The sequence below is a fragment of the Hemitrygon akajei genome, chromosome 21 (genome assembly GCF_048418815.1).
Source record: "Hemitrygon akajei chromosome 21, sHemAka1.3, whole genome shotgun sequence".
Classification (NCBI taxonomy): domain Eukaryota; kingdom Metazoa; phylum Chordata; class Chondrichthyes; order Myliobatiformes; family Dasyatidae; genus Hemitrygon; species Hemitrygon akajei.
In genome coordinates this window covers 62,521,987-62,536,199 of record NC_133144.1, presented here as the reverse complement: position 1 = coordinate 62,536,199, position 14,213 = coordinate 62,521,987, and positions in this window count along the sequence as shown.

Here is a 14,213-nt window from a genome sequence, read left to right as displayed (position 1 = left end):
AATTGATTGCTTAAATATTCACCCCCTTTCATATGGCACATCAAGTCATCACTGGTGCAGCCAATTGGTTTTGGAAGTCACATAATTAGTTAAATGGAGATCACCTGTGTTCAGTCAAGGTGTTTCAATTGTAGTAAAAATACTCCTGTATCTGGAAGGTCCAACTGCTGGGGAGTCAGTATCCTGGTTAAAACTACATCGTGAAGACAAAGGAGAACTCCAAGCAACTCCACATAAAGGTTATTGAAAAGCACAGGTCAGGAGATCAGGAGATGGATACAAGAAAATTTCCAAGTCACTGAATATTCCTTAGAGTACAGTTAAGTCAATCATCAGTAAATGGAATGATCATGGCACAGCTGTAAATCTGTCTAGAGCAGGCCATCCTCAAAAACTCTATGACTCTGCTAGAAGGGGACTAGTGAGGGAGGCCACCATGAGACCTATGACAACTCTGGAGGAGTTACAAGCTTCAGTGGCTGAGATAGGGGACACTGTGCATACAACAGCTGTTGCCCAGGTGCTTCACCAGTCGCAGCTTTATGGGAGAAAGTCACTGTTGGAAAAAAATCTCGGCTGCTTCACATGAAATCTCGGCTAGAGTTTGCCAGAAGGCAGTTGGGAGACTCTGAAGTCGGCTGAAAGAAGGTTCTAAGGTCTGATGAAACCAAAATTGAGCTTTTCGGCCATCGGACTAAATAATATGTTTGACATAAGTCAAATACTGCACATCATCAGAGACAGACCATCCCTACCGTGATACATGGTGGTGGCTGCATCATGCTGTGGGGATGCTTCACTGCAGCAGGCCCTGGAAGGCTTGTGAAGGTAGAGGGTAAAATGAATGCAGCAAAGTACAGGGAAATCCTAATGCAGACGGTAAAAAAATTGTGTCTTGGGTGACTTGTTTTCCGGCAAGATAATGACTCCAAGTATAAAGCCAAAGCTACATAGGAATGGCTTAAAAACAAAATTAATGTCCTGTGATGGCCAAGTCAGAGTCCAGACCTCAGTCCAATTGAGAATCTGTGGCTGGGCTTGAAAAGGGGTGTTCACTCATTATCCCCATGAAAGAGCTTGAGCAGCTTTGTAAAGAAGAATGGGGAAAAATGCAGTGGATAACTAAGGAAATAAAAGAAGGCATCAAACTAAAAGCTCGTGCATACAAAGTCACCAAGAATAGTGCGAAACTGGAAGAGTGGGAAAACTTTAAAAAGCAACAAGAACCACTAAGCGAGCAATAAAGAAAGGGAAGCTAGATTATGAAAATAAACTGGCAGAAAATATAAAAACAGATGGTAAAAGTTTTAATAATTATATAAAGTGGAGAAGTGTGGCTAAAGTGAACATGGCAAAAAGGATGAGAAGGGGAAATTAATATTGGGTAATGAGGAAATGGCCGTGGACTTGAACGACTGTTTTATGTCAGTCTTCACAGTGGAGGACTCATCTAACATGCCAAAGAAAGATGCTATAGATGCAATGGAAGGTGAAGACCTCGATACGATAGCTACCACTAAAGAGGAAGTGCTAAGCAAACTTGTGGGCCTGAAGATGGATAAGTCCACTGGTCCTGATTAAATGTATCCCAGGGTACTGAAAGAAATGGCAGAAGTTATAATAGAGGTTTTGGTGATAATTTACCAAAACTCTCTGGACTCTGGGCAGGTTCTGGTGGATTGGAAAACAGCAAATATCACGCCACTGTTCAAAAAATGATGTAGGCAAAAGGCAGGTAACTCCAGGCCAGTTAGTTTAACATCTGTAGTTGGGAAAAGCATGGATTCAGCAAAGGCAGGTCCTGTTTGACAAGCTCACTGAGTTCTTTGAGGATATAACAAGTGCAATGGATAGAGGAAAACAGACAGATGTTATTTACTTGGATGTCCTGAAGGTGTTTGATAAGGTGCCACATTAAAGACTTATCCATAAGATACGGATATATGGAGTTGGGGGTGATGTATTAGCATGGATCAAAAATTGGTTAACCAATAGAAAGCAGGGAGATGGGATACATGGATATTTCTCTGATTGGCAATCAGTGGTGAGCGGTGTGTCGAGGGGTTGGTGTTGGGCCCACAATTGTTCACGATATACATTAACAATCTAGAAGAGGGGACCTAGTGTAGTGTACCTAAGTTTGTTGATGATACTAAATTGGGTGGAAAAGTAAATTGTGCAGAGGATACAGAGAGTTTGCAGAGAGATATAGATAGGTTAAGAGGGTCTGACAGATGGAGTACACTGTTGGTAAATGTGAGGTCATCCACTTTGGAAGGAAAAATGAAAGTGCAGATTATTATTTAAATGGTTAAAACAACTACAGCATGCTGCTTTGCAGAGGGACTTGGGAGTGCTTGTGCATGAATCACAGAAGGTTGGTTTGCAGGTGCAGCAAGCTATCAAGAAGGCAAATGGAATGTTGGCCTTCATTGCTAGAAGGATTGAATTTAAGAGCTGGGAGGTTATGCTGCAACTATACAGGGTACTGGTGAGGCCCTGGAGTACTGCGTGCAGTTCTGGTCTCCTTACTTGAGGAAGGATATATTGGTTTTGGAGGTGGTTCACCAGGCTGATTCCAGAGATGAGGGGTTAGACTATGAAGAGAGACTGGGACTGTGCTTGCTGGAATTCAGAAGAATGAGAAGAGATCTTATTGACACATATAAAATTATGAAAGGAATAGATAAGATAGAGGCAGGAAAGTTGTTTCCACTAGTAGTTGAGACTAGAACTTGGGGACATAGCCTTAAGATTCGGGGGAGTAGAATTAAGACAGAGATGAGGAACTACTTTTCCCAGAGAGTGGTGAATCTGTGGAATTCTCTGCCCAATGAAGCAGTGGAGGCTACCTCAGTAAATATATTTAAGACAAGGTTGGATAGATTTTTGCTTAGTAAGGGAATTTGGGGTTATGGGAAAAAGGCAGGTAGGTGGAAATGAGTCCATGGCCAGATCAGCCATGATCTTATTGAATAGTGGAGCAGGCTCGATGGGCCAGATGGCCGACTCCTGCTTGTATTTCTTATGTTCTTGTGTTCAGATGTGTAAAGCTGATAGAGACCTATCCACACAGACAAGGCTGTAATTGCTGCCATAGGTGCCTTTACTAAATACTGACTTAACGGGGGTGAGTAATTATGCATCAATTACTTTGTGTTTAACTTATTGTAAAAAATTTAGAATAATTTGTAAAAATTTGCTTTCACTTTGATGCGAAAGAATCTTTTTCTGTTGATCAGTGTCAAAAAAGCCAAATTTAAGTCCACTGTGATTCAATGATTGTAAAACAATTAAACATGATAGATAGATAGATAGATAGATAGATACTTTATTCATCCCCGTGGGGAAATTCAACTTTTTTTCCAATGTCCCATACACTTGTTGTAGCAAAACTAACATACAATACTTAACTCAGTAAAAAATATGATATGCATCTAAATCACTATCTCAAAAAGCATTAATAATAGCTTTTAAAAAGTTCTTAAGTCCTGGCGGTTGAATTGTAAAGCCTAATGGCATTGGGGAGTATTGACCTCTTCATCCTGTCTGAGGAGCATTAGATCGATAGTAACCTGTCGCTGAAACTGCTTCTCTGTCTCTGGATGGTGCTATGTAGAGGATGTTCAGAGTTTTCCATAATTGACTTCCAAGAGAGGTGAATACTTTTTATAGGCACTGTGGCTAGATAATTAAAATGAGGAATAGTAAGATATTGTTCATGGGTTCATGGATTGTTCAGAAATCTAATGGCAGAGGAGAAGAAGCTGTTGCTAAAACATAGAGTGTGGGTCTTCAGGCTCCTATGAGGGCATTATTCTGTAGACTGTGCTTTCACAAAGAAGATCTGGAAAAAGATGCAGTGGTCCATGTTGTGGTTTATCCTGAGCAGCAGCATAACTGAGGACTCTCTGCTCTATGGGACACATATCCACAGACCTCAGGTGCTGCTGTGAGATCATCAGCTTGATGAAGGATGCATTATGATCTAAACTTGTTGGTCTACCAGTACAATTCTATGGTGTGCAATTCTATGGTGTTAAGGCACAAACTAATGGAGATGGGAGTAGACTCTCACATGGTGGATTGGATAGTGGACTACTTGACAGATAGACCTCAGTATGTGCGGTTGGGAGACTGTAGGTCTGACACGGTGGTCAGCAGCACAGGAGCGCCGCAGGGAACCGTACTCTCTCCGGTCCTGTTCACCCTGTACACATCAGACTTCCAATATAACTCGGAGTCCTGCCATGTGCAGAAGTTCGCTGATGACACGGCCATAGTGGGGTGTGTCAGGAATGGACAGGAGGAGGAGTATAGGAAACTGATACAGGACTTTGTGATATGGTGCAACTCAAACTACCTGCGTCTCAATATCACCAAGACCAAGGAGATGGTGGTGGACTTTAGGAGATCTAGGCCTCATATGGAGCCAGTGATCATTAATGGAGAATGTGTGGAGCAGGTTAAGACCTACAAGTATCTGGGAGTACAGTTAGATGAGAAGCTAGACTGGACTGCCAACACAGATGCCTTGTGCAGGAAGGCACAGAGTCGACTGTACTTCCTTAGAAGGTTGGCGTCATTCAATGTCTGTAGTGAGATGCTGAAGATGTTCTATAGGTCAGTTGTGGAGAGCGCCCTCTTCTTTGTGGTGGCGTGTTGGGGAGGCAGCATTAAGAAGAGGGACGCCTCACGTCTTAATAAGCTGGTAAGGAAGGCGGGCTCTGTCGTGGGCAAAGTACTGGAGAGTTTAACATCGGTAGCTGAGCGAAGGGCGCTGAGTAGGCTATGGTCAATTATGGAAAACTCTGAACATCCTCTACATAGCACCATCCAGAGACAGAGAAGCAGTTTCAGCGACAGGTTACTATCGATGCAATGCTCCTCAGACAGGATGAAGAGGTCAATACTCCCCAATGCCATTAGGCTTTCCAATTCAACCGCCAGGACTTAAGAACTTTTTAAAAGCTATTATTAATGCTTTTTGAGATAGTGATTTAGATGCATATCATATTTTTTTACTGAGTTAAGTATTGTATGTAATTAGTTTTGCTACAACAAGTGTATGGGACATTGGAAAAAAAGTTGAATTTCCCCACGGGGATGAATAAAGTATCTATCTATCTATCTATCTATCAATGCCGTTGATTTGTACATTCCAGGCCGCAGGAGGACATGCTAAAGAATGCATGGTAAAGTACAGACAATGGAAGAAATTGTGGGCAAAGACTGCAGTCTAGATCCCTGCCACCATTGGGCACTGAGCAATTGCGCCATGTGCCAAAGTCTCTCAAACATTTCAAGGGTGTACTGTACATAGAGGCCACACAAGTGACATTGGTCCTTTGTGCATAGAATGTACTGTTAGATCCTGACGCCTTGGTGATCCAAAGGTTCTTCAAAAGTCAAGAATGAGGCATAAAACTCGTCGCTTATGTTGTTTTTTCAAATGTAGAAGAACAAAGAACGGGCAAAGGAAGAAATGAAAGAACAAAGGAAATCACAGTTATATCTTTTTGCACTCAGATGAGACATAAACAAAATCCCAGTGATAACTATTAATCTATAAAATAACCAGTGGCGTGACACCTGTTACAGAAAGCTAAGAAGCTTCTAGAAAAATACAGAAGCCATAATTGCTGAAAAATTCACTAAACAATCACATACATAGGTGATTATATGAAAATAAAAGCATGGATAGGAAATTTACACTACAAAAGAAACAATTCTACACCCTAAACACAGTGGATTGTGCAAAGGCTGGAAATTCAGAGAGAGACACACACAAAATGGTGGAGGAACTCAATAGGTCCGGCGGCATCTCTGGAGAGGAATAAATAACTGAGATCCTTCATCTGCCAGAGTTTTGTGTGTGTAATTCTACACTCTAATCCAACAATACTAGCTTGATTACTCTTAAAAAAGTCAGGCACTAATTTTTATTTCATGTAGATATTTTTTATAAGTACATTTTATTTTTTTGAATAAAAGAAAAACTTATTCCCCTTGCTGTGTATGCTTAGCTGGTTGTAATGGATTGCCAAGTCCCTACTGTTAAAAGATGCAAAACATCAAAATGATCCATCAGGGAATTAATTGCACTGTCGGAATCTGATTACACTATCGGCATCCCTTAACGAAATTAATTTGTACCATTTATGTCCAGGCGATTTCCCCACTCAAAACGAGTGTTTGAGATGAAATTGGGGGCATGGTAATATGTAGTATCCTACCAGGGACTTCATACAAACAATAAGCAGAAAAACATTAAGAAACACTGGGCAAACTTTCACGTCTAACATTGTGAAGTAATTATGTTGTAAAATGTCCAATTCCATAAATCACTGCATTCATGTTTGCTTCAGGGCATTTAAGATGAATAGTATTAATAAGATGCCAAATATGAGAAGCTCTTACTTCATCTTTGTCAAAAATAAGAATTCAACAAAGAAAGAGTCATTTTCAATTAAAATTGTCTGAACCCCCCACACAATTCTGGGTCATAGTGTGAACACAAGGGGTAATACACAGTAACGCTGGGGTAAAACTATTGTAGTGCCCTCTAGAAGCCTTGTTTCTCTTTTACTGTCAGTGTTTTTGCTGCAATGTTAGCAAAGCTCTTGGCATTTGCCCTTAAGAATGGATGTCGTGAAGATGTTTCCTATAGTGGGGGAGTTTAGGACCAGAGGGCGCTGCCTCATTGTCACAGATGGCTGTGGAGGCCAAGTCATTGGGTATACTTAAAGCAGAGGTTCTTGATTTGTCAGAGTGTCGAAGGTCACAGAGCGAAGGAGAGAGAATGGGGCTGAGAGAGATAATAAATCAACCATGATGGAATGATGGGGAAGACTTGATGGGCCAAATGGACTAATTCTGTTCATGGTCTTAACGTCAAATCCCACTACTGTCTGTAAGGAGCTTGTACGTTCAACCCATGAACGTGTGGGTTTCCTTTGGGTACTCCAGTTTCCTCCCACACTCCAAAGACATATAGTTCAGGTGAGTGAGTTGTGGGCACGCCATGTTGGCACTGGAAGTGTGGCAATACATGTGGGCTCCCCCCCCAGCACAATTCTCGCTGATCTGATGTGACGCATTTCACTATATGTTTCATTGTACATGCAACAAATAAAGCTAACTTTTATCTTTGATACAGCTGGATGTTGTAGTTCCATGTGTCCTCATCATCTGGCTCTGGTTTCCATCTTCTCTCTTGGCCACCATGACTTGTCTGATATTTCCCACACTGCCTAGATATCAGGAACATGCTAAAATGAAAATCAAATGAGCTCTTGTAGTGTATTTAATATTTCAGTAATATTGTGAATGTATTGTTTGATTAAGCATTCTTTGTTGTTTACATAATTCATTGGGTGTTATATGTAAAAGTGCGTGAATTCCATACATCATAATACCACCACGTTATATGCTCTCCCTAAAGAAAAGAAACTAAGTACAGACATAGAATCCCAAGACATTCTACAAGTATGTGAAGAGCAAGAGGATAAGACATGAGAGAACAGGACCAATCAAGTGTGACAGTGAAAAAGTGTGTATGGAACCGGAGGAGATAGCAGAGGTACTTAATGAGTACTTTGATTCAGTATTCACTACAGAAAAGGATCTTGGTGATTGTAGGGATGACTTACAGCGGACTAAAAAGCTTGAACATATAGATATTAAGAAAGAGGATGCGCTGGAGCTTTTGGAAAGCATTAGGTTGGATAAGTCACTGGGACTGGACAAGATGTACCCCAGGCTACTGTGAGAGGCGAGGGAGGAGATTCCTGAGACTCTGATGATGATCTTTGCATCATCAATGGGGACTGTAGAGGTTCTGGAGGATTGGAGGGTTGCGGATGCTGTTCCCTTATTCAAGAAAAGGAGTAGAAATAACCCAGGAAATTATAGACTAGTGAATCTTACTTCAGTGGTTGGTAAGTTGATGGAAAAGATCCTGAGAGGCAGGATCTATGAACATTTGGAGAGGCATAATATGATCAGGAATAGTCGGCAGGGCTTTGTCAAAGGCAGGTCATGCCTTACGAGCCTGATTGAATTTTTTGAGGATATGACTAAACACATTGATGAAGGTAGAGCAGTAGATGTAGTGTATATGGATTTCAGCAAGGCATTTGATAAGGTGCCCCATGCAAAGCTTATTGACGAAGTATGGAAGCATGGGATCCAAGGGGACATTGCTTTGTGGATCCAGAACTGACGCCCACAGAAGGCAAAGAGTGGTTGTAGACGGGTCATATTCTGCATGGAGGTTGGTCACCAATGGAGTGCCTAAGGGATCTGTTCTGGGACCCTTACTCTTCGTGATTTTTATAAATGACCTGGATGAAGAAGTGGAGGGATGGGTTAGTAAACTTGCTGATGACACAAAGGTTGGAGGTTTTGTGGATAGTATGAAGGGCTGGCAGAAGTTACAGTGGGGCATTGATAGGATGCAAAAATGGGATGAGAAGTGATAGATGGAGTTCAACCCAGATAAGTGTGAAGTGGTTCATTTTGATAGGTCAAATATGATAACAGAATATAGTATTAATGGTAAGACTCTTGGCAGTGTGGAAGATCAGAGGGATCTTGGGGTCTGAGTCCATAGGACACTCAAGGCTGTTGCGCAGGTTGACTCTGTGGTTAAGAAGGCATATGGTGCATTGGCCTTCATCAATTGTGGAACTGAGTTTAGGAGCTGAGAGGTAATGTTGCAGCTATATACCCCACTTGGAGTACTGTGCTCAGTTCTGGTTGCCTCACTACAGGAAGGATATGGAAACCATAGAAAGGGTGCAAAGGAGATTTACAAGGATGTTGCCTGGATCGGGAGCATGCCTTATGAGCATAGGTTGAGTGAATTCGGCCTTTTCTCCTTGGAGCGACGGAGGATGAGAGGTGACCTGATAGAGGTGTATAAGACGATGAGGGGTATTGATCTTGTGGATAGTCAGAGGCTTTTTCCCAGGACTGAAATGTTTGGCATGAGATGGCACAGTTTTAAGGTGCTTGGAAGTAGGTACAGAGGAGATGTCAGGAGCAGTTTTTTTTATGCGGAAAGTGGTGAGTGCATGGAATGGACTGCCGGCAATGATGGTGGAGGCGGATATAATAGGGTCCATTAAGAGACTCCTGGATAGGTACATGAAGCTTAGAAAAATACAGGGCTATGGGTAACCCTAGGTTATTTCTAAGGTGAGGACATGTTTGGCACAGCTTTGTGGACCAAAGGGCCTGTATTGTGCTGTAGGTTTTCCATGTTTGTATGTATCCCAGCTCCCATGTTTTTCTTTCAATTAGTTTTCAGAATTGCAAAATATAACAGAGGTGACAAAGAAGTTTTAAAGCAAACCTGTTGAACCCACCTGTTGAAGTGCAGCACGTTTCTTTGGAAGGGGAGAGATGGTTGAGTTTAAAAAACGCAGAAAATGGATGAAATTCACAGGTTCATATGCAGTACGTACCAGGTGATAATAATAATAATTTTTAAAAAAACAGAAATGGCTGGCTACATCATAAAGATAGATGTGCTCAACTGCGCAACAGATAACTGGAAGATATATACTGAATAAATTTCAAGCAAATGAAATAGCCAGTGAAGAGCGAGTTCCAGTGTTACTGATTGCAATTGGTGGAAAAGAATACAGTTTGTTTCATCACTTAACTGCTCCAACCAAACCAGCTGATATGAGCTTTGCTGATATCGTGAACATACTACAGGAACACTTAGATCCAACACTATTGTTGACTGCATAACACTCTTAGTATCATAAGTGGAATCAAAAGGAAGGGGACTCCATTTCAGCATACATGGCTGAATTGAAGAAACTGTCCTAGCAGTGTTAGTGCAGTGATGGGCTTAATGACACACTGAGAAATTCAAAGTAAATGTCATCTGAGATTTGTTTTCCTTTGGACATACACACCAAATCTATAGAATAGTAACAATAATGGGATTAATGAAAGATCAACCAGAGTGCAGAAGACAACAAACTGTGCAAATGCAAATTCAAATAAATAGCAATAAATAGCAAGAACTTGAGATAATGGAATAAAGAGTCCTTAAAGTAAGATTATTGGTTGTAGGAACATTTCAATGATGGGGCACCTGACTGTAGTTATCCCCTGATAACTGAAGGGTAGTAACTGTTCGTGAACCTGGTGATGCAAGTCCTGAAGCTCTTGGACATCCTACCTGATGGCAGCAGTGAGAAGAGGACATAACCTGGGTGGTGGGGATTTCTGAAGATGGATGCTGCTTTCCTACAGCAGTGTTTCATGTAGAAATTGTTTGGTTTGTGGAATCTTACAAGAAATCAATCAAAACGGGCTCCTAACTGAAGCAGAACTCACATTTAAAAGAGCAGTTGAACTCACTGTATCAATGGAGACAGCAGCCAGAGGCACAATTGAGCTGCAGTCAGGAACGAAGGTGAGCGTGAACAAAATTGCAATGTCTAAACAGAAACCTGCCTGGCCAAACAAACCATGTTATCATTGTGGCAGGGGCTCACCTACACCAGACCAATGGAGGTTTAAAGGTGAAACTTGTATAAAATGCAACAAAGTTAGACACAAACAAAAAACACGCCAGAGAGACAAATGTATTGCACAGGGAAGAGATAACGATAAAAAGTCAAGTTGCAGTTTCAAAAAAAGCACTAATCTGCATGCTGTTGATGAAAAATCTGATAAAGTTTATAGTGACACACAACTTAGTAGCCTTGAGATTTACACTACAAAAATTAACAAGAGTCAAGCAATATGGCTTACACTCAAAGTGAACAGCAAATTATTTAAAATGGAATTGGACACTGGCTCAGCAGTTTCAGTCATTACTCAAAATAAGATTGAACAGCATTTCAAGGATACAGAACTGAAGCCTGCAGATATCTAACTAAGAACATATACTGAAGAAAAGGTAACTCCTCTGGGAATGACATTCATAACAGTGATATATAACAACCAATGAGCCACATTGGGCTTGTATTTATGAATGCAGGAGGGCCAGCATTGTGGGGTGTTGATTGGCTGAGAAAATTACAACTTCATTGGAGCTCCATCTACCATTTCACCTCTCACTGCTACGGGTGGAAGTTCCCACTTGCTTCAAAAAGGCAACAATTATACCAGTGCCTACAAAGAATAATGTGGGCTGCCTTAATGAGTATCACCCGGTAACACTCACATTGACAGTAATGAAATGATTCGAGAGGTTGGTCATGACTAGACTGAACTCCTGCCTCAGCAAAGACCTGGATCCATTGCAATTTTCCTATCGCCACAATAGGTCAACGGCAGACGCAATCTCAATGGCTCTCCACACAGTTTTAGACCACCTGGACAACACAAATACCTATGTCAGGATGCTGTTCAATGACTATAGCTCAGCATTTAATGCCATCATTCCCACAATCCTGATTGAGAAGTTGCAGGACCTGGGCCTCTGTACCTCCCTCTGCAATTGGATCCTCTAGTTCCTAATGTGAAGACCACAATCTGTGCAGATTGGTGATAACATATCCTCCTCGCTGACGATCAACACTGGCGCACCTCAGGGGTGTGTGCTTAGCTCACTGCTCTACTCTCTACATACAGATGACTGTGTGGCTAGGCATAGCTCAAATACCATCTATAAATTTGCTGACAATGCACACATTGTTGGTAGAATCTCAGGTGGTGACAAGAGGGCATCCAGGAGTTAGATATGCCAACTAGTGGAGTGGTGCCGCAGCAACAACCTGACGAAAGAGCTGGTTGTGGACTTCAGGAAGGGTAAGATGAAGGAACACATACCAATCCTCAGGGGATCAGAAGTGGAGAGAGTGAGCTGCTTCAAGTTCCTGAGTGTCAAGATCTCTGAGGATCTAACCTCGCCCCAACATATCAATGTAGCTATATAGAAGGCAAAACAGCAGCTATATTAGGAATTTGAAGAGATTTGGCATGTCAACAAATGCACTCAAAAATTTCTATAGTTGTACAGTGGAGTGAATTCTGACAGGCTGCATCACTGTCTGGTATGGAGGGGCTACTGCACAGGATCAAAGGAATCTGCAGAAGGTTGTTAATCTAGTCAACTCCATCTTTGGTAAAGTATCCAGGACATCTTTAGGGAGCGGTGTCTCAGAAAGGCAGCGTCCATTATTAAGAACCTCCAGCACCCAGGGCATGCCCTTTTCTCTCTGTTACCATCAGGTAGGAGGTACAGAAGCCTGAAGGCACACACTCAGCAATTCAGGATATTGAATCTTTGGACACTACTACACTTTTTTTTGAATACTCAGTATTTCTGTTTTTGCACATATTTTTAATCTATTCAATATACATAATTGCTTTACTTGGTTATTTTTTTTTCTCTGCTAGATTATGTATTGCATTGAACTGCTGCTGCTAAGTTAACAAATTTCATGTCACATGCCGGTGATAATAAACCTGATTCTGATTCTGAATCATTTGCATGCCTCATCCCCTGCCACAGAGTCAATTGAAAGTGAATTAAGAAAGGCACTGGATGATGCCACAGCAGTGTTCAAGGATGGCATTGGAAAACTCAAACATATCAAGGGTAAAATAGTGTTAAATGAAAATGCCACACCCAAGCTTTACAGAGCCTGTCCGGTACCTTATACCATCTGTGATAAGGTAACCAGTGAGCTAGGTTGCACGGAGGCCAAAGGAATTCTTTCCAAGTTTGAATGGAGTCCATGGGCAATGCCAGTGGTCCCAGAAGCCAAGAGAAGTGGGACTGTCAGGATCTGTGGTGATTTTAAGGTTACCGTGAACTTAGTACTAAAAGTAGATTAAGACACTCTGCTGAGGATAGAAGATATCTTTGCAAACCTTTCCACTGGGAAACACTTTAGCAAATTAGACTTGGCTGAGGCCTACCTGTAGATGGAGGTAGAAGAAGAGTCACCATAAACACTCACAAAGCAATTTATCACTACAATAGGCTTATTTTCAGATTAACATCTGCACCTACACTCTGGCAAAAAGCTATGGGCCAGACATGGTAAGGCTGCCAGGTACTCAGTGTTACCTGGATGACATAATTTTACCAGTAAGGATGACAAGGAACATCTCTAAAATCTCAAGACATTAGAAAGATAATCGGATTATGGGTTTACAGCATGATGCAACAAGTGTGTATTCTTTAAACCAAGCATCACTTACAGTGGTCACACCATTGACGCACAAGCATTACAAAAGTGTGCTGAGAAAATTCAAGCAGTGGTGGGTGCCCGATGTCAAATAACACGTCACAGTTACAGTCCTTTTTAGGATTTGTCAATTACTGGTATAACAGGTTCCTGCCAAGCCTGGCTACCGTGCTCCACCCCTTAAACTCATTACTACAGCTTGGGGAAAAATAGTGATGGACAAAACAGTGTGAGGTGGCTTTTATATATTGTATGACAAAGCATTATTTGTTTGTTTACATAATTCATTACAGGTTATATGTAAAAGCATATGTCATTATGCCACTGTGTTACCTGTGTGTGCCTCACTAAAGAAACTATCCCAGCTCCGGTGTTTTTTTTCAATTAGTTTTTGAAGTTACAAAAATATAACAGCTCTGTTTAATTTGTCATAAGTTTCCATTTAATTATAAAGAGTAGCCTACTAGCTCCATGGGTGGTGGGGTGGAGATACGTCTCTACCAAAGGAGGTGTGAGGCGCCCCTTCCCTCCGCTAGCCTGCAGGTCACCCTTGGGCAAGGTGTAGCACCTGTTCAGCCCCCCCCCCCCCCCCCCCCCCGGTTAAGTGAAGCCATGAGAGCAGATGGTGGATAGTCTTATGAGCAGCCGGTGCATATCACAAGTCTTGGTTATGTGACCATTGAGACCAGGCGGACAATCTCTGAAAAGTATTGACCATGGCTGGAGTCACCCATATTGTAAAGACACTCCCCGGATGAAGGCAATGGCAAGTCACTCCTGTAGGAAAATTTGCCAAGAACAGTCATGGTCATGGAAAGACCATGATCGCTCTTGTCATATGACAAAACACATAATGAACAAATAAATTAGCTTCAGCTCATTATAGACTCTTTCACTACTGATCCTTTCAAATTGTTGGCTTGTTCTCAGGATCACATATGAGGAGGTTTTATGTTCGAGGAGTGTTTGATGACTCTGGGTTTGTATTCATCGAATTTCAAATGATGAGGGGGAGCCTCAGTGAAACCGACTATCAAAGAACAT